The sequence below is a fragment of the Monodelphis domestica genome, chromosome 1 (assembly GCF_027887165.1).
Source record: "Monodelphis domestica isolate mMonDom1 chromosome 1, mMonDom1.pri, whole genome shotgun sequence".
Lineage (NCBI taxonomy): Eukaryota > Metazoa > Chordata > Mammalia > Didelphimorphia > Didelphidae > Monodelphis > Monodelphis domestica.
The window spans coordinates 111,101,736-111,123,745 of NC_077227.1; the positions used below are offsets into that span (position 1 = coordinate 111,101,736).

At 38.9% G+C, this 22,010-nt stretch overlaps 1 protein-coding gene across 2 annotated transcripts in view; it reads right to left on the minus strand.

The window, feature by feature from the left end:
• The window catches only part of SORCS3 (sortilin related VPS10 domain containing receptor 3), a 724,209-nt gene that overhangs the window by 599,245 nt on the left and 102,954 nt on the right, over nt 1-22,010 (minus strand). The window contains exon 1 of one of the 2 annotated variants that reach the window (XM_056804235.1): nt 7,169-7,279. The exons of the other annotated variant lie outside the window; for it this stretch is intronic. The gene's annotated coding sequence lies outside the window, so the exon portion shown is untranslated. Of the gene's footprint in view, nt 1-7,168; nt 7,280-22,010 lie in introns of those variants that run through there. 2 annotated transcript variants of the gene reach the window in all.

The window sequence follows — 22,010 nt, forward strand, 5'->3', positions numbered from 1 at the left end:
TAATCTCTATACCTCAGTAAAGTAGCCATCCAACCTGTTCACCTCTTAGTAATGATAATCTTCTTACCTCCAGAGGTAGCTCATTCCATTTTCAGATAGCTTAATTGTTAGGAACTTATATTTAGCTGGAATATTTCTCCCTGTAACTTCCACCCACTGCTCTTGGTTCTGCCTTCTGAAATAAAGCAGATTAAGTCTAATCTCTCTTCATGCTCAATGTTTACCCTTGATCAGACTAAACAAGTCTCAGTTCCTCCCAGTCAGTTCCTCTTGTCTTTGATATGCTTTTATATTCCCTCAACAACATGGTCATCATGTTGATTACTTGTCAATGACTTTTCTAAAACATGGTACCTCAAACTAAACAGAGAAGCCAACCTGTGGTCTAATGAAGGGAGATTATGATCACTTCCTCCATTCCACGTACTAGGCTGTAGAGTGCTCAAAGCCTGGTCAGACATCAAAGACAACTAGATCATCCACTGCATACTGGGTCATTGCCAGTCATATTGATTTTTCTCTGCAAGAGTGAGGTTGTTGGCTTTTTGCAACTCTGCCTCATTTAAATCCAACTCACAAGCAAGTCAAGACGTCACCCCCTGATGTCATTGGTCTTTTTCCAAAAGGAAGGACAAAAAACAACAATAATAATATTTCTACCAGTGCACCAATGCTCCAAACTTGGAGCAGAGACATTGTAGAACAGAAAAATGATTTTGCACCTACCCATACATGTCCAAGCCAGCAGGCCCTAGCAAAAAAAAAAAAAATTATAGAAAATCAGGAGAAAAGAATAGAGACATGGTTGGTTGAAGACAATGATGTCATTATGGGGGAAGTCAGTGCCTTTAAGAGAGAGCACATAACAAATTGCTGTGGAATAAATGCAATTTATGTACACTATAATGTTCACAATTTATCCACATAAATGAAGGTAAAACTATACCTCACCTGACAGGTTCTGGTTCTTACTTATCATTTGCAATGATAAATCCCACAGTGGGGGCACCAGTTCCTGTAGATAACTTTTCATTTCTACAGAGCTAAGGTTAGTCACATTCAAACCACAATTTGCTCAGCTTGCCAAAAATGAAAGCCTTCCAGACATAGTTTCTTTCTTAAAAAAAAAAATTCTTTTTCTTTTTCATCTCTATTCCCCGACTCCTGGATGAATTTCCCTTCTACTTCTTCTCCATCTTAGATTTGGAACAAAGACTGGGGCAAAGTCAGAATGGTCCTGGATTAAATGTATGCATCATCACAATTGGGACAGGAAGAATAACTTGGGAGCAGGGAGGGAGGACAGTTAGGTGGCTCAATAGATTAAGAGTCAGGCTCAGAGACGAAAGGTCCTGGGTTCCAATATGGCTTCAGATACTTCTCTGGCTGTGTGACCCTGGGCAAGTCACTTAACCTCCTAGGCCTTACCATTCTTCTGCTTTGGAACCCATACACAGTATTAATTCTAAGTTGTAAGGTAAGGGTTTGAAAAAAGAGAATAATATAGGAGACAGCAAACTTGAGCTGAAGGTCAATAGTCCATGAGTTAAAAATCATGCTTACATTTACAATAAAACTTCATTTTAAAAATGTAAAAATCCTTCTTAGCTAGTAGAGAAGAGGGGCCTACAAAAAGAGGCAGCAGGCAGTATTTGGCCATTGGCCTAAGTTAGGAGGCTATTGTAACAGTCCAGACAAGAAGGGATAAGGGTCTAACTAGGGTAGATTCAGTGTGAATAAAAAAAGACACCCACATACATATATACATGCACTTAAAACCCTTTCCCTCTCATTGTTCTGAAGGAGGGGGGCAGAAAGGAAGGGAAAACCCTGAGGGCAGAATGAATAAGAAGAAGAGAAAGGAGGGAGGCCAAGCTGTAGGGATGAGACACTCTGCTAGAGATGTTAGCCAAGGTTGTAATGCAAGTAGAAAATAGAACGCTATAAATATGCAATCATAACAAGGCTCATAGTAGCCCAGAAAGTCTCTTTACCTGCTTACTACTATAATTTTTATGTTCTCTTTCCTTCCTGTTTCTAGTGGGATTTGGGGCTGAGCTAACAGTACCAGTACTTTTTAAAACAGGTGGGATAGGACTGAAAAAACACAAGCAATGGGGGGAAAAAAACAACTTTTTTTTTCCTTTTGAATGCTTTGGCCATGGAATTCTTTGTCCTCTATCACAGAAGGCTATTATAACCATGGCAGAGTAAGGGAAGACCATTAGATTAGGAATCAGGACATCTGGGCTCTAGTCCTGACTCTGGGACTAACTTTGGGGAAATGGATAGACTTGGAGTCCAGAAAGTCTGGATTCAAATCCTGTCTCATTTACTGCCTATATCATCCTGAGTAAATCATTTGATCTGATTCTCGGTTTCATTATCTATAAAATAGGGCTAAGAATAGCACCCATCTCTCAGAGTTGTGGTAAGGAACAAATGTTTTAAGTTAAGCAGTTAACAAACCTTACAGCTATCATCATCATCATCATCATTATAGGACATAAATCACTTCAGGTCAATCGGTCTGTGGACCTTTATGCCACAATGATTTCTCACTTCTCTTAATTCTTGTCATTTTATAATCTGTACACAATATAATGTAATAAAGTAATCCTAACTACTTCATGTGAGCTTCAATTTCCCAACTAGAGCATGAGCTTCTGAGGGAAGATACCCTTGTTTCCTTCTCTTGTCTCCCCACAGCATCTTGGACAGGGCTAGCCATGGAAGAGAATATTGGTTTAACAAAACTGAAGCAATCTAATCCCAGTTCCTCAGTTTCCCCCTAAAATCACAGTGTTGATTTGGACCAATCCCTGACTGTTAGTACTGAAATGAAACAGAATGGGGAGGCAGAGTTGCAGGTACGAGCGTAGCCTTCTTTGCTTGATTTCATAGAAACAGATAAATCTTGGGGACTTAGAATCCCAGTACTGGGAGCACTCTTACACTTGACAGTGAATACATTTCTTCTCCCAAGTCAATATCTCTGGGGCTAGCAGCAGAGCCAGCAAAAATATAACAAGATCTGTCAGTCACATATATGCACGCAGGCGTGCAAAATAAGTCCTAGGTGAAAAATAAATAAAGTTTGATCTGCAAGCTCGGGAAATGAGCTGCCTATATCAGTGAGAAAGTGTAAAGTTCTCAAAGGGGAGAGGAGGAAACAGGGCCACTCACTGGTTACTCTGATTGGGGATTGGAGAATAGGATCTTCTATCATTGCTCCTGAAATAAGTGATTCTCAGGAAATTTGGGGAGAACAGCCTTTGTGCTTGGGGGCAAATTCATTTCATTCAATCACTCACTATTCCCAAATACTTTCTCCAGAGTCCATATTACTTTAATGACCTCAGCTGCACATAACCTATAACATATGATTCTGCGTGATGCTACTCTGCCCAGACAACTGTAGGTGAGGTATCTGGATTTGGATGCACACATTGAGGGAAATACTAAGCTAAAAGAAAGACCACAGAACAAAGAAGAAGGTCCTCAAGATAAACTTCCTCTACTTGATTGCTTTGCCTCCAACTGGCCCAGATATAATATTCATGTCTACAGCACTCCCGTGGAAGTGTTCCAGGCTGTTGTCTGAATTTCCCCAATTGATACAGGATTTCTAAAGGCATATCAATTGGACATTGGAGTAAAACCATTCTATGTAGCTCTAGGAGATAGAACTAGGACTAATGAGTAGATACAACAAAAGGGCATATTTTATAAAATCACAGGTTGGAAAGCCTGGAAGAGACCTTATTAATTTTTTAGTCCCAAACCCTTTATTTTACAGAGGAGGAAATAAGATCTAGAGAGGTGAGATTATTTCCCTAGTAAGTTGCATTGGTACCACTAAAACTAAAACTCACATTTCTTGATTCTCACTCCCTACAATAATCAACCACATGACAAGCATATATAAAGGGACTACTATGTGCTAGATGCTGGAGATAAAAAGACAAAAACATAACAGTCCCAATCCTCAAAGTATTTTGGGTCTAGCTAGAGTTGACAGCATGTACATAGACAAAAAGAAGATACAAGCTAATTTTGAGAGGCTAGAAGGTTTAATGTAGAAAGTAATTGACTTGAAGTTTGATGGGAACTAGGAGAAGAAAAGAGGCCATTCCAGGAATGAAACACATCCAGTGTTAAAGGAAAGGGGAAAATATGGAATATTATGTATAAAGAAAAGAAAGAACATTCAATGTGACTGGACAGTAGTATGTGTAAAGGGGAATAATATGTAATAAGACTAGAAGAGAGGGTAGGACCACGTCGGAATGGACTTTAAATATCAAGGAAGGGTTGGGGAGCTTAACCTACAAACAATAAAGAGCTGCTGGAATTTATTGGGTGAAAGTACAGTGATGAAGAAAAATCTATGCTTTAGGAAAATCCCTTTGGCAGCTGCATGGTGGATGAATTCGGGCAGGGAAAGACTTCAAGCAGATAGACCTAATGCGAGTTTATTACAAGATTGCAGATTAAAGGTTATAAAAGCCTGAATTAGCAAGTGGAAACCCTGTTAGTGGAATGAAAGGATCAAGTCAAGAATAGAAGTAGAAACAACAAGATTTGACAGAGTAAGAAATCAAGGATAACAAAGAGGCTGCAAATGTGGGTTCCTGGAAGGTTATGGGTGCTCTTGACAGAAACAGGAAGTTGAGGAGGGGTTAAGATATATGGAGGTTGAGGGGGAAAGTTTAGGAGAAAGTTCTGTTTAGGACATACTGAACTTGCAGTGCTTATGGAACATCCAACTGTAAATGTCCAACAGGCAATGTGTAATGCAGTCAGTCAGTAAGCATTATTAAGTGCCTACTATGTGCCAGGAATGGCACTAAGTGTTGGGGATACAAAAAGAGGTAAAAGACAGTGTCTGCCCTCATGGAGTTTATGATCTAATGCAAAACTGGAGGTCAGGAAAGCCTAGGGTCAGACATGTGAGTCTGGGAGTCATCACCATAGAAGTGAACAGTAAAGAGATTTTTGCAACAGTAAGAGCAGCCCAACAATAAGATGGTGTATAAAATGGAGATTTTGAGCCTTTGGACTTCATCCCTCAGAAAACCCTTAGTATTTCCCAAAACTCCATTTTCCTGCATACCTACATTTTGTGTGATTGTATTTAAGTGGCTGTAACTCCTCCCTCTCTCTTGGACCTACAACTAGGCTGAAGTCAGGCAGTTTTTTTGCCCTGGTTATTAATAAAAATTTATAAAATATAACATTTAGTTATTGATTATAAATTTAAAAACCCACAATAGACTCCCTTGAACAGTAATATGAGCTCTCTATTACTGAATGTATTCAAGTAGAACCTGATTGGCCACCCATCAGAAGTGTTGATGAGATTCTTTGGTGGAATGAGGAAATAAACCACCCAATCTCTTAGCTATCTTCAAACACCATAATTCCATGTTTTACTTTTTATTAGAGGAATTAGTCACCTCATAAAATGAGCAACCACAATTTCCTAGCTTTATAAGCAGGCTTCACTGAGATGCCCACCTCTAACGATAGAATCCTGACACAATAGCGCTAGCTTTTGGATCAGAGAATTTAGGTTTAAATCCCTGCTTTGCCATTTACTGCCTGTGTGACCTTTTGCCTCTACTTGTCTGAGCCTCAATTTCTTCTGAGAAAGTTAAAATAGAAAATTTTATTAACCTAGGAAGCTGGCCTCAGGTTGAAGATCAGCTTCCAACAGCCCTGGGCACCAGTCTCTCCCCATCCAATTTCCATCCACCTTGGGACCTATGGATGGAGACAGATCAATGGAAAAGGCACTACTACATTGTGAGTGAGCTCTGGTTGGTAACAAGGCAGTATGTCCCTAAGCCAAGTCAACATCTCCAAGCTCAGTAGAGTATCAAAAAGAAATATGACAGTGACTGTCAGTCAGAGGAAATATCATAAGGTAGGTTTAAAAATAATAAAGCTGCCTTGGTGCTAGTAATACAATGATCCATTCAAGAAGGGAGAGCAAATCCAGTAGCAGAATACAGAGAGCTAGAGGGAAGTTCCCCCTCTCTATTTCTCTGTTTTTCTATCTCTGTCTGCTTTACACTTACACTTTGACACAGCACACTTTTACACACACATACAGCAGCTGGGGTCAGCAGATCTCCCTATTACTTTGGCTTTGGTCCCTTTTTTGGATGGGAATATGAAAAAGCAGTAAAGCTAAGTGGTAAATGTACTATGAAAAGGTAGAAAGTCAATCACAGGGACCCTCAGTCAGATAGAGAATAGGAGTTGTCCATCAGGACTAAGGACATCCTTACTGAAGACTAGAGACAGAGTGCTATTATGGAAACAGCAATGGACTTGAAGGTAGGGGCTATGTTTTCTAGTCCCAGCTCAGACATTCAACTAGTCATGTGATCTTTGATAAGTCAGTTGCCATGTCAGAGTCTCAGTTTCATTTCCTGTCAAGTGAAAGGGTTAGATAAGATATTTTGTAAAGCTCTTTTCTCCCCATTTCTAACTTTCTATTTCCCTGAGTTTAAATCTGGCCTCAGACACTTACTAGCTGTGTCCATGGGCAAGTCATATAACCCTGTTTGTCTCAGTTTCCTTACCTGTAAAATTAGCTGGAAAAGAAAATGGCAAACCACTCTAGTATCTTTGGCATGAAAACCCTAAATAGGATCATGAACTGTCAGGTAATTGAAAATAGCTAAAAAACAAACAACAAACATGTTGCAGAATGGCAAATGGCACCAGTCTATACTCTATTCTTAGATTACTTTAATTTGACACTGTAGATTCAGAATCACAGGCTTTCAGGGCTGGAAGGGAACTAAGTCCAAAATGTTATTGTTCGGGGGTTTTTTAAGGCTGTGATATCAAACTAAAATACAAATGGGGTCAGTATTCATACATAAAGATCTCCATGGACCATATATTGAGTCTGAAGACTACATATTAGTATTATCCATGCTATTGTGTATTTTTATTTTTTATTATTTCCCAATTGCATTTTAATCTGGTTGAGACTGTACTAGGGGACATTATAGAGCTTAGTTGACATTTCTGCCTTAAGGAACTCCCAAGAGTGGGAACTCACTACCTCCTGAGGCAGAGACATTATACTTTTATCTATCTCTAATCTTTAGAACATTTGTTATTTTTTCTTCATTACATCTAAACTTACCTTTCTGCAATTTTCATCCATTACTCCAAGTTCTTTCTAATCTTTTTTAAGTCTAATGCCTCTCTTGTGTAACAGTCCTTCTTAAAGATGTCCCTTCTCCTCCTCTCTTTTCTGAAACAAACATATTCATTCATTGGTATGATCCATTTGGGCCACCCTCCCCTAAATTCTCCCCAGTTTGTAAAAAAAATGGCATCAAAAATGTGGTGCCCAGGCTGATGGTAACATTGCAGACATAGTCTGACTAGAGGAGACTCCAGAGAGACTATGACTTCTCTCACTCTGGACACTTTTACAGCCACACTGGATACAATGCAGCCAAAAGTAGCATTCACTTTTTGACTAAAGAATTACTATATACTACTGAGCCAGATTAAGTGGAGCAGTGAATAGAGTACTGGTCCTTAAATCAGAAAAGACTTGTCTTCATAAATTTAAACCTGGACTCAGACACATACTTGCTATGTGACCATGGGCAAATCACTTTACCCCAGGTTGCCTCAGTTTCCTAATCTATAAAATGAGCTGGAAAAGGAAATGGAAAACCCCTCAAGCATCTTTGCCAAGAAATTTTAAATGGGGTCATAAAGAGTCAGTCTTGATTAAAATGCTTCAACAACTGACCCAGATTGTGCTCACAGTTCATTAGAACTCCCAGGTTATATTTCAGAGAATCTTCTCCATCTCATACTTGTGAACTTGACTTTTTTGCCCCTATTAAATTTCATCTCATTGGATGAAACATCTTACCTTTTGAAAATCATCCAATATCACTATCAATGTTGTATCACTTAAATATTGAAAAGCATGCCTTCAAATGCTTTCATCAAAGTTACTACTGATCACACACACACACACAAACACACAAACACATACACACAATATGAATGTTATTAGAGCTTAAATTGTGGGAGCAGTGAGAGGGCTCAATGATTGAAAACCAGGTCCAGAGACAAGAGGTCCTAGACTCAAATATAGCCTCAGCTACTTCCTAGCTTCATGACCCTGGTAAAAATCACTTAACCCTCAATGCCTAGCCTTTACTTTAACCAATTATAATTACCAATACACAGTATTTCCTAAGACAGAAGGTAAGGATTTAAAAAAAAAACACCTGCACTAAGACTTTTGAGATATCCCCTATGTTTATGTGCCTATGTATGTGTGTATATGTATAACTGTTCAGGACCATGGACAAATCATTCCTGAGGTAGATACTTTATTAAAGGCCTTTCTCCAGGACATCACAAGCCATTTGTGGCCACTCTTCAAAAACTTCTAAATGGGACCTCTCTCATCCATTGCTGGTTGCCATGGTTTTGGTTTTGATTCTGGTGTTGTTGATTTCTTCCTCTTCCAGGAGCACAACACAGAAGCAATTGATAATCCAAGTCCCATCCCTGAGGAAGCATGTTCCTCAACTTCTTCTGTAATATGTGAGGGATAATGCCTGAAATAACCATCTTTATAAGATTGATGGAAAATGCCAAAGTCACAACAGATGAGAAAGTACTTCAGAAAGTATGAATAGACCCAGAAATATGAGCTATAATTGATATTGTTCTGGAGCAATACAGCTTCTCCTCTCCCTGACCCACTTTAGTACTTTTTGTCTGTACCATACTTTGTTATATTCATAGAATTACAGGATGCCAGAACAATATGGAATTTTAGAGCCTATCTCCCTAATTTGAGAAGAGAAAATTGAGGTAGGGGAGGGGAAAGAGCCAGGACTAGAAGCTAGGTATCCTGACTCACACTCCAGTGCTTTTTTTCCATTGTATTTATCTGTCAGTATTACATATGGACTAATTCTCTTCCCCAACTAGAATGAGTTCACTGAGGATACTTACCCCATATATACCTAGTACAGAGCTGGACAATGCTTAATTGAGACCTGTTAGGGGTGTGCTCCATGATTAGTCTCAATCTCCCTTGAAGGCACTAGGTTTTATTCACATTCCAGTAAAAAATCAAATACAATCCTCCTCCCCATTCCACCCCCATTTTCTCAGTCCCAAATCCTAGGAATTGCACATGGTTTGTCTTTGATATCAGAATCACCTCCAACTCTTGGGCCATAGATAGTGTGCTGTAGTCTTGCTAAGCCAACCAACTGATCCATTCAGAAATTAGAAAGAGTTGGGGGAGGTTGAGGTGGGGGAAATAATGGAAAGCAGCAAAGATTCTAGATGGACGATATTCATAAATACTCCATTAAGAATCATGTCAGCTTTCTCTCTGAAGGAGAGATTGGGGTTGGTAGGGAAGGGGAAGGGGAAAAGCTTAAGATTCATTATTCTCTTCCCTTTCTACCTTTCTTTCTCCTTTCTTTTCTCATCTCAGGGTGACCGCCAGAAGTCACACCACTCGAGAACATTTATTATTATAATGAAAATATTGGTACATATGCTCACAGATGCCTCTGAAATTCTGACGTGCTCCTCTGCTTGCATTTCCAATTCACAGTCAGCATCTCCGAGCCTAAAAATATGCTGCTATCAAATTACGCTCTGCTTTTTTTATCTGCCTCTTTTCTCAGGATGCCTTTCCACTCCGCTACCAACCCAGCCAATTCCCCCCTCTCTTTCCCCTCCCTCCTTCCCACAAGCAAAATAGCAATGTGAATAAGGTTAATATACCTGTCAAACCTCTCTCTGATGAATGACACCTTAATGATGCACATGTCTCCTTAAATAATTCATACTTCCTAATAACAACGTGACTCAGCAATTACAGCTCTCCCCATCAGTCTTTGGGGTGAAGGTAAACAGGGGAGGGGATTCAGAGAGAGACAGATTTTGAGCACTGAGACAGGTCTAGCAGGTCATTAAACACCATGCTCTCTAATCAGAGGCAAGGGGGATAGTCAAGAATCTCTGACTCTAATCTTTAGAGACAGATCCAGAACTAACACAGCAGTGAGTAGCACAGACCACCACGATATAATCCTAGGGGCAAGATGGGAACAGAGACCAAGAAATCCAACACAAAGACTAAGTCCTCAGGCCAGATTGAATGTTTCAGGACAGACCAATGTATTCATAAGAATCCCTGTCAAAAAGTCAAGAGAGGAGACCACATCTCTAGCTTTCCTCTTTACTCTCTGAATAACTCCAGATGAGTTACTTAAACCTCTCTCAACCTCAGTTTGTTCATCTATAAATTAAGCTAAAAATGTATGTAAAATGCCTTGTAAACATTTTTTAATAAAACCCTAACTTCTGTCTTGGAATCAATACTATGTACTGGTTCCAAGGCAGAAGAGTGGTAAGGGCTAGGCAATGGGGATTAAGTGACTTGCCCAGGATCACATCGCTGGGAAGTGTCTGAGGCCAGATTTGAACCTAGGACCTCCCACCTCTAGGCCTGATTCTCAATCCACTGAGCTACCCACCTGCCCCCACCTTGTAAACTTTAAAAATGTTAACTATCATCTATTTATCATTTTACAAATGAGAAAAAAGAGACTCTAAAAAGATATGTGACTTGCCTTAGGTCACACAAGTAATAAGTGGAAAAGCCCAAGATTAAATGATTACTACAATTCTTCCCAGTTATAATACAATTCTGAGCCTGAGTTGGAAAAAAATAATACCTCAGCAAACAAGATGATTCTTGGCTTACTAATACTTAGCTGCCACTGGTAGGCTACCTTAGTGACCTAGCAGGATAGAATCCTCTTCAATAAGGACTTTGCAGATTTACTAGTCTTCAGTGCTCATCAGTACAAACAAGTTCTCATACAGATCAATTATTATAAATGTATTAACTTGGCTGTATATCCTCTTTACATGCATTTTGCTAAGGCATTTCATGTGTTGTTCTTATGAGATTAGAAGTTTTCTGAAGGCAGGGGCCAGACTTCCTTTGATTATCTACACAGTGCCAATTTAGTAACTTTATATTCTCTCACCATAATCCCCATACAATTAGCTAGGACACCTCAGAGGGTTGGGGAAATATTTCTTATTTGTTCCAGTACTTAAAACAGTGCCTGGCATATAGTGGGCAATTAATAAATGCTTATTAACTGACATACTGTTTCCTTTTCCACAACTGAAAAGCTGCTCATACATTGCTGGGAGACATCAAAGACCATGCTGTTTGACACGGTCACATGTGGAAACTGGGGACTGCAAAGAAGCCCCCAGCAAGGATGGAAACACCCACTGAAACCCCCCTAAGTGCCTTGCCTTATTAATATCCCCTTATTATTGGAAATGCTATGATTATTATTCTTATTTAACCCCGGGAAAAACAGAAGAGAGCAACATGCTTGCAGGGTTAATACAGATGTCCCACTCTGCCCCCCCCAAATATTACCAGGAGATCTCACTTACAAAATTAAACCTAAGGATTCTTATATACCCACTTAGATAGGACCCTCTTTTCTAGGCATAAAAACTCCTGACAAATCTGTACTCTGAATTCCTCAACCTATATTTGGGTCATGTTGATTCTACCCTCTGACCCATGCACTTAGCAACAGTGTTTTGTTGACTATCTCCTTAGGCTTCATGTCTGCTGTTAGGTTCTATGAAAACGTGTATGTTGAGAATGAAACTGTGTGCCAAATAGATATGTGATCATGAGGATATAAAATGAAGCCAAGTCTTAGCCAAGGCAGAGCTGTTTATCTTGTGAAACCTGTCGGTTAAATAGAAAGCTGTGTCCAATTCATCATTCTGCCTACACTGTCCCACCTCCAAGACCCCATCCCTGTGGGAGGCTGGCCCACCCCAAAGCAATACAATATTAATAATAATAATTGCTTGTTGAATCATCTAGACAGTCATTTTCTCCTTACTCCAAAGGCATAGACTCATAATCTCACCCAATCACACTATTCTAATTTAGAAAGGAAAGAACGAAATTAAGTCATTGCCATTTTTTCAGATGAAAAACAGAAGCTCAGGAAAATAGTCATTACCGAAGGACACCTGAAAAATGTCCTTTGTGTCAAAGGGAAAAATGACAAAGCATGGACAAGGTGCCTGTTCTTTGTTTTATCACTAATTTGAAATTGTTTTAAACCAAGTCACTGTGATAAAGTGGAAAGGGGTCCTGGATTGGTAGTTAAGATCTCATATTGCTGTTATTCAGTCATTTCACTCATCTCCTATTGTGTATGTTCCCATGTGGGGTTTTATTGGCAAAGTTACTGGAGAGAGTTTCCATTTCCTTTCCAAGCTCATTTTACAGATAAAGAAACTGAGGCAAACAGGATACTCTAACTTTCCCAGGGATAATACTAAGTCTTTGAGATGAGATTTTAACTTGGTAAGAGGAGTGGAGTCTTCCTGATTCTAGGCCCAAGTACTATCCATATCCACTGTGATACCCAGATACACTTAATAATAATAATAATGATAATAAAACAACACATACCTTTTGATTTAGTAATACTATTACTAGATCTATATCCCAAAGAAATAAAAAAGGAGGTTAGGGAGACCTATTTGTACAAAAATATTTATAGCTGCTATTTTTGTGGTGGGCAAAGAACTAGAAATTAATGGGATTTTCATTAACTGGGGAATGGCTAAACAAATTGTGGTATGTGATAGTGATGGAATACTATTGTGCTATAAAGAATGATGAACAAGATGATTTCAGAAAGTGCTGGAAAAACCTACATGGACTGATTCAAAGTGAAATAAAAAGAACCAGGAAAACATCATACAAGTCACAGCAATACTATGGAATGATCAACTGTGATAGACTTAGCTACTCTCTGCAATACAAAGATCCAGAACAATTTTGGGCAGCTTAGGACAAAGAATGTTCTCCACCTTCAGAGAAAGAACTGTTGAAATAAGAATGCAGATGAAAGTATATGATTTTCAAATTGTTTATTTGGGTTTATGTTTGGGGGTTTTGGTTTATAAAATTACTCACAAAAATGATCAGTAGGGAGAAATTTTTTAAATCAGAAATTCATTAAAAAGTAATGATAGCTCATAGGTTCGTCTTTTTAGCACTAGAAGGGACCTAGAGCTAGAAGTCATTGAGTCTGGCTCCTCATTTTACAGATGGGGAAACTGAAGAACAGGGAGATTAAATTTCTTGCCCTTAATCACACCTCTAGTAAATGTTTAAGGCAAGATTCAAACCATGTCTTCTACCCCCAAATCCAACTCTCCATCAATATCATATTGCCTATCCAAGAACTATGGATTCTATTCCTGGCATTTGCATGGACTTGTATAATAGTAGTACTATTTGCCCTCTAAGGTCCCTTCTGGATTTTAAAAATACGGGTCACTTTTTCCACCCAGGTGGATCAGGGTCTAGAAGAAACTTTTTTCTTTAGGTCCCCTAAACACTGTCATAATCAAGGGAATTAGCAATATTGTAGATTTATCTCAGCTGTCCCATCAGCAGGGCCTGTTCAAGGAAGAACTCTTTCATGTGATCTGAGATGAAAGCACAGTAGATGGCTTTGTGGGGGACTATTTTTTCCTACTGCTGAATAAACCAGACTTTTTTAAAAAAAGAGGAAGGAAGCTAATACCTTCTAGTGAAGGCTCATCAGAAAATTTTCTCAGAGCCTTGAGTCACAGGGTTATCATTATTGTGCCAGCCACTCACTGTTGCTGTGGAGGACTAGCTGATGTGTGAATCAGCTTCCAGCTGTACAGACAGTGGGTGTCCTTAAAGGCAGCTATAGAGTGTTTATACTGCACTGGCTTATGTCCTGAAAAACAAACAAACAAATAAGAGAGGAGGAGGAAAAACCTTCTTTTGAAACTATATTTGGTGTAATTATTTGGCCAATGGCTCAAACACAAAATAGGCTCTTAATTCCATCTGAAACCAATCTCACTCCACCAGTTAAGTGTAGCCTAGAGGAAGAAACACTGAAATGCTCAGTTATTTAGCAGTGAAGGGCTGACTATCTTATTTCTGAGGTGGGGAAAGTCCAGGGTTTCCATTAAAGCTATATTTATGTCTGCTCACACTGATCAGAATCTGATTTTGCTCAAACGAGGACACTTGGGGTGACATAAGAATTATTGACCTTGAAGTATATTAAGGAACTACATTAATAAATGGAAGATATCTTGCAGACATTTCCTCTGGAAAGCTTTAATAAACAGAAGTAAAAAAATTGCACATCCTTCTAGAAGTTTTCCCTGACTACCAACACCCACACACATCTGGAAAAAAAACTATTTTATGCCCTGTCAGCACTTTCACAATTCATGTTCTCATGCCCTCCTTGCTTATATGTTGCTGTGACATAGTCTTTCAGTCTAAAATATACATGATAAACTCTGCCTTCTTAACTAGACTGCAAATTCCTCAAGTACAAACCATGGGTCTTATTTTTCTGAGGGGAGAGATATCCTTCAAAGTGCCTAGCACAGTAAATAAGGAAGGATGATAATTAGTTGTCTGAGATATTTTATATGCGGTGCTGTCTGGAGATCAAGAAATGATCCAAATGCCCTTTTGGTGTGCCTTCTGGCCTCATGGGATCTATGACTCGATTGTCTCCAAATATCACCAAGCTAAATATATTGTCACCATTATTATTGGAATTTTAACATTAAAATAATAATACACACTATGTAATAATAGTTAATGTAATTTGTTAAGTTTAGCATTCTAAAATTTGCAAAATTTTCTACATATATCATCTCATTTAATTCTCAAAATAAACCTCTGAGTTAGGTGGCCCAAGTACTAATTCCATTTCTAAAGAAAATGACTTGCCCATAGTCACAGTTATACTGTTAAGAAACTAAAATATCTGAAATTCAAGTATGGTTCTTTTTTAATTCCAAATCTAGAATTCCAAATTAAATTTTTTATCATTTCCTAAGCTGAAATTGAACCATCCTGATGGCTACTCTCACAATTTTTACTCAAAATAAAATAGTAGATATAGACCTAGACTTGGAGTCAGGAAGATCAAAGTTTTTGGTGAGGTGTTAGGGGGTATGGGGCAATTAGATGGTACTATGGAGAAAATCCAGATTGGAGAGGACAGAAAGACCCAAGTTCAAGTCCAGCCTCAGACTAGCTGTGTACCCCTAGGAAAGTCTTTTTTTATTTAGAATATTTTTCCATAATTACATGATTCATAATCCCCTCTTCCGCTCTCTCCTCACTCTCAAAGCCGACAAGAAGTTCCACTGGGTTATGCATGTATCATTGTTCAAAACATATTTCTATGTTATTTGTATTTGTATTAGAGTGATCCTTTAACATCAAAACCCTAATTGCATCCCTATTGCACTATGTGGTAGGTCATATATTTTTCTAATGCATTTCTGGTTCCACAGTTCTTTCTCTGGATGGGGAAAGGAAAATCTTTTAACCTCAGTTTGCCTCAGTTTTATCTAAAAAATGGTTGTCATGTGGGTCAAATGAGATAATAATTTTGAAATGCATGGCACAGTGCCTTGCATGTATTAAACACCATAAGTATAGCTATTATTATTAAAATCCAAATCTGATCCTTACTGGAATTATGACCATAGGGAAGTCACATAACCTCTTTCAGACTCAATTTCCTGAAGGGATGCTGTAAGACTATATAAATCAAGAGTTGGGAAGTACCTCAGTGGTCATCTAACCTGAAATACTTGGCTTTTTTCACCTAAGGAAACTGAGACCCAAGGAGGCTGACATACCAAATATTACACAGATAAATATTTATGAAAGGCAGGATTTGAAAACAGATCCTCTGACCCTACAATCAGTCCTTCTCACACACATTACTTTCTTGGTAAGGCACATAAGGAACTTTTAAGACTTTTAAACACCATATAAATGTCAGAAATTATTATTTTGTCATACTATCTATTAAACAGGTATCCTGAAGCCTAACAGTGGGCTCATAGTAGGTGCCCAGTAAATAACTGTTGGAGAATGCTTCCCAAACAGCTTAAGCCCAAGCATACCTAAGATAGGATCATAGATTTAGAGCTGGAAGGAATATTAGAGGTCATCCAATGTGGTCCCTTCGTTTTCTACAGGAAGAAACAAAAAGGTTATTTGCCCAAAGCAATCAGTGGCAGAGCTAAAACTGAAACTCAGGTCCTGACTCCAGGCAGCCTTATTTTTACTACACATCTCAAGTTCCTCACCCCTATTTCTAGATAAAATCATTTCCACTCAAAAAAGAAATAACTGGACACTTTGCAGCAAAGTCAGTAACAATAATAGCTAGCATTTGTCATAGTTTTCAGTGCAATTTACATATGCTATTTAATTTGATTCTCACAACCACCTCAATTTTGAGGCTGCTTTTACAAATGAAGAAAGTGAAGTAAAGAAAAGGTGAGTGATTTGCCCAGGTTCATGCAGCTGAGTCAGGATTTGAACTCAGCTCTTCCTAACTCTATGTTCAATCCTCCATCAACTCTATTTAATATGCCCTTGAGAGTTGATATATAAAATAACTTTCATTCTTAGAAAACTTCAGTGGCAAGTAGGTAGCACAGTGAATATAGCATCAGTCCCAGAATTGGAAGGTCTTGGATTCAAAACTGGCCTCAGAAACTGCATAGTTGTTTGATCCTGGGCAAGTCACTTAGCCTCACTTGCCTAGCCTTTGTCACTTTCTGCCTTAGAACAGATACTTAGTATCGATTCTGAGATGGAAGGTAGGGGTTATTGAGAGACAGAGACAGAGACAGAGACAAAGAGGGGCAGTTAGGTAGCACAATGGATAGAGAACTAGACCTGGAGTTGGGAGTGGTACAAATTTGATCTTAGATACTTCCTAGTTATAAGACCCTGGGCAAATCACTTAACCTCAATTGCCTAGTTCTTGCCACTTTTCTATCTTAAAATTGATACATTTTAAAAAAGAAAGAAAACCTTAGAGCTGGGAGGGACTGTAGAAATAATCTCTAAAAACTTCAACTTTACAGGAAACTGAGACCTAAAGGGAAATAATTTTCCCCATAATCACATTTCCCCCATTTAGGAACATTCTGTATACCCCTTAAAAATGTAAACTCCTTTAGGGCAGAGACTACCTTCCTTTTGTTATAGTATTCCCAATGCCTCATATATAGTAGGCACTTAATAAACATTTTTAAATTATTCTTAGCACATAGATATTAAAAATAAAATTCTTATTGATTGATCAAACCAAGAACAGACCAGAATCTGGGTCTAGTCTAGTTCCAAATTTGGTAAAATGTGAATATCAATTAATTCTGCTCTCTCAGGTTTAAGGCTTGCAAAACTCATCCACTTTTCTACCAGGTTTGGTCAAATCTCTCTTTCATGTCAGGTAATGGGAATCATGGACACAGCACTAGAGCTGTTGCTTCATTTTAGCATTTAATCACCCGCAAAAGCCATTTGCCGCCTCGTTTGCTCCACCACCAGAAGAATCAGCCTTAAATAATCAACATACAGCAGGTGTCTTGAATGAGATGATGGAGTCCTTTTCCCCAGGGTTTGGCCATACCAGCACTAGAACCAGACCAAAAGGGAAAAAGAGGCTGCCCAGTTCCATCATGCCACACTTTCTCCATAGCACTGGAGGGACAATCACATATCACGTACTTTTCATGGATTTAAGGATTGTTTCTCTTTTTGTCTTTGCATCTCCAATGCTTTGCATATAATAGAAACCCAAATATTAAGGGGTTGTCACAGAAATAGCAAGAAGATTACTCAGAGTACTAGCCCCTCTGCCATCATTCATAGGACATATACATACTTCAAATTCTAGAACTTTTGCTCAGGACGTGTCATTCGAGATCATCTTCCTTGACAACTCCAAATCATGCCTTCTGCACTCTGGTTATCATCTTGCTCCCTTCTCCTTGGACTCCATTCCTATGTCTCATAGCTTAGACAATTGAGCTTTTTGACTTCTCTTGCCGAGGCAGAGTCTCCATTGTACTTCATGGCTGGCCCCACTTAGATAAATATACAGTGTTCTCGCATCCATTTATGTGTGGTCTCCCCTCATTAGAATGTAAACTCCTTGATATCAGGCAACTGCCTTGTTTTCTTGAACGTGAACCTCCAGGACTTAGTATAGTGTCTGACAGAAAATGCTTTAAAATATTGTATTTGTCTGATCCATCTTCTTCATTTTATAGATGAGGAAACTGAGGTCAAGTGGGAAACAGACTGGCTGATGGTCACAAGGCAAGTTAAAGTCAGCATTAGAATGTAAACTTGTGTCCTAATTCCCAATCCACTATTCTTTCTATCTAATCAGGTAGTTCCGAGTCTGTCTGTAAGTACATAAAACTTTGTACTATGTGCCAAGAGATACGAGAGAACTGGAATCAGTAAGTATTCCTAAGAGCTTACTATGTGTCCAGGAAAGTTAGTCAGTGCTTTGATACAGAGAACTACAAGCATTTTACACAGAGCAAAACAAAAGAAGCAATTAGAGAACAACTAAATGCTAATCTCAGTGCTAGTGCTTGAATTGCATTAGGAAATCAAATGAAGGACAGATATTTCTATAAAATGGGGTAGGATCAATATCTGAACAAAATAGGGAATGGAATAGGATCATCTATTTTAGAACTGGACCTTAAAAGCCATCTAAGTCCAACTTTATTGGGCAACTAGGTAGTACTGCAGATGGAGCACCAGACTTGGAGTCAGAAAGATATGAGTTCAAACACTACACATTTACTAGTTGTGTAATTCTAGGCAAGTCACTTTGCCCCTGGTCCCTCAGTTTCCTCACCTGTAAAATGAGCTGGAGAGAGAAATAACAAATTACTCCAGTATCTTTACCAAGAAAACCTCAAACTGAATCACAAAGAGTCAGACATGACTGAACAACCACAAAATGTCCAATCTTATTCCTCAAAATGGGAAAATGAGGTTTGAAGAGTTTAAGCAATTTGAACAAGTTCTCACAAATAGTCAAATAACAAAACTATTCTAACCCAAGACCTGAAACACCAACTCCATCATTATTTTACTGAACATGGAGAGAGGAAGGGGATCTTACTGAAAGAATGGGGTCCAGGTTGGACCTCAAAGAATAGGTAGGATTTAGATTAAGATAAAGCAGAATCAGGGAAGGGAGTATGGGGATGAATAATGGGTATGTTTTTTGTTGTTGTTTGGTGGTGATGGTGTTTATTTGTTTTAGAAACTCTTACCTTCTATCTGTATTAGTTCCAAGGCAGAAGGGTGATAAAGGCTCAGCAATGGGAATTAAGAGTTAAGTGACTTGCCCAGGTTCACACAGCTAAGAAGTGTGTCTGGGGTCAGATTTAAACCTAGAACTTCCCGTCTCTAGACCTGAATCTCAATCTACTGATCCACCCAGCTGCCCCTGAATAATGGACATATTAAGAAAGATTATGAAAATTGTAATCCTGCTTGGGGATTGGTTGCGATAGGGAGAAATGGGGCTAGAGAAGAGCCTGGTCAATCTTAAATGAAGTTAAGTCTTAGAAGCATGGGACCATAAGAATAGAGAGACGGGGTAGGACGAGAGGAGAATCACCTGCCAAAGATTCCCAAGAAACAGATTATAGTGGTGTATCTTCCAGGATTGGAGGCAGAGAATAGGTATCTCAGCCTGGACTATGACCATTTTGAGCAGAGAATCTTTTGAGTGCTAACCACCTTGGCTCAGCAGATGGCCTCTAACCAGAGAATGAGTTTCCTGCCTCAGAGATCTACAACACAGCTTTCCCAAATGTGCTTCCCAGCAGCCAAAAACACTACCCCGATGAGGTCCATTCTTGAGAGCCTCTAAGTTTATCCCTGAGGGAGTCAGTCATCCTAAGTCATCATGCCACACAATGACAATTAGAAAGGCCCCAGAAATGACCTCCCCCTTCTCTCCACCCATCCACATCTAGCATTTCCTTTAAGACCCTGCTCAAGACTCATCCTCTCAAATCACCTTCACAGAATTGCCTGGTCCCACTCTAATGATTCTTTCACTTTGCATTAACTAGTTCCATAGACAGAATCACAGAATTTGAGAACGAGAAGGAATCATTAGAGGTGTCTGAAAGAACAGTGGATTTAAAGTGAGAATCCTGAAGTTCAAATCCAGCCTCTGGCCCTTTACTACATGGGTGACCTCAGGAGAGTTTGCCTCCTCTCTCAAATGGACTAAATAACATACAAGATTCCTTCGACTCCAAAGCTATGATTCTGTATACTAGTCCAATCATCCCATCAGAAGGAAATTTCATTGAGCTAGTTCAGAGCACAATCATAACTAGAACTTACCAGGACCATAATTCTTACATATCCTCATGTACGTGATTGTGCCTTGATAGTGAAATATTTCCCTATTTCATCATGCGTGTCTTGTCTCTGCAATTAAACTATAAGGTTGCTGACAGCCAAGGCAAGGTCTGTTTTTCTCTATATTCCTGTTGCTGAGACCACGCCACAGTAGTCAGGACACACAGTAAACACATAAGAGACAAATATGATATTTTTAATGATATATGATATATTTTAGAATATTTTTTTAATCAGCAAGCTAGATTGGGCTTAAGAAACCTGAATTCTCCATCTGCATCTGCCTTGAAAATCTTCTTATAAAGAATAATGAGGTGGCATCTACATAACACACATGAGGAACCCCATCCTTATAAATCCATCCACGGTGATCATTATTTTACATCCACTTTTGAGGCTGAATCAGTTTCTTCTCATTAGCAACTTCTTCCTAACACAGAGTTAAGCTCTTCCTCAGTCCAGAAAGAGCTGAGCTGGTCATGCCTATGTAAATGGGGTCTTGAAGCCAGCTCACTGAAGCAAGTCAGAAAGAGTAAGAGAGTCCTGAAATTCAGCTAGAGGCAAGAAGGCCACTTTGGTGGTGACTATGGACATAACATTTGTAGGGAAATCTGGTTGACTAACCATGAATTGAAGTTCTAAAAATCTAAGGCAAAAGGAGAGAACAGAAAACTTCGGCTTAGGACAGAGTAACTCTAGGATGAAATAGTCCCCTGGGATGGGTAAGTGAGGATAGGAAGCTAGCAGGGACATAAATGTTCATAGTTCTGGGTTCTAATCAAACATTCCAAAAGGTAATAGGGCAATGCAACAATGAGTTCTTGTAGGAGGACGAGTTACACTATGAGTTTTTCTGTGAAGTATATCCATTTAACAACAGTAACGCCAACAAAAAAAACAAGACTTTTAACTATGACAATTCTAGTTTAGAATCATGGATAGAATAAAAGGTAGTAGGACCATCTAACTTCTTTTAACTGTGTCATTTTACCAGTCAAGAAACTGAGGGGCTCTGGTTTCCAAAGAGTTTAGATCTCCAAATTCTTCATTCCAAGAATTCTTCAAATTGGAAGGCTTGCAGTACAAGGCACCCTAAGCTCTGGGCTTACTTATATGGACTAGGTACCAGTGGAAGGATGGGAAATTTTTTTAATTTGCTCTCTGAAAAAAAAATGAATGTAAAACATACTTTCAAATGTAATCTTTGTCATTAACATTTTCTCAATCACTTTTTAGTCTAGACAATCGACAAAACAATAAATCAAACCCTGATTTATAGCATTTGCTGATTTCCAAGGGGTAAATGCTCCTGCTGACTTCATCCAACCCCCTCATTTTACAGATGAAGAAGCTATACACCAGAGAGGTGTAGTGATGCCCTCAAAGTTGCATAACATGTTAGTAGCAATCACTTTAATGCAATGAATGAATGGAATGAATGAAAAAACATTCATTACCAGGGGCCAGGCCCTGTGCTAAGGGATTTGTAACTAATCCTTCTTTGCTCTCTGATGCCTGCCTGCTGAGAGATCCAAACCCACAGCACATTTTCCCACCAAGAATAGCTGGTCACTTTACTAATCTGAACTCCACCCCCTCCCTATTCTTAGGTCAATCCGCTCCC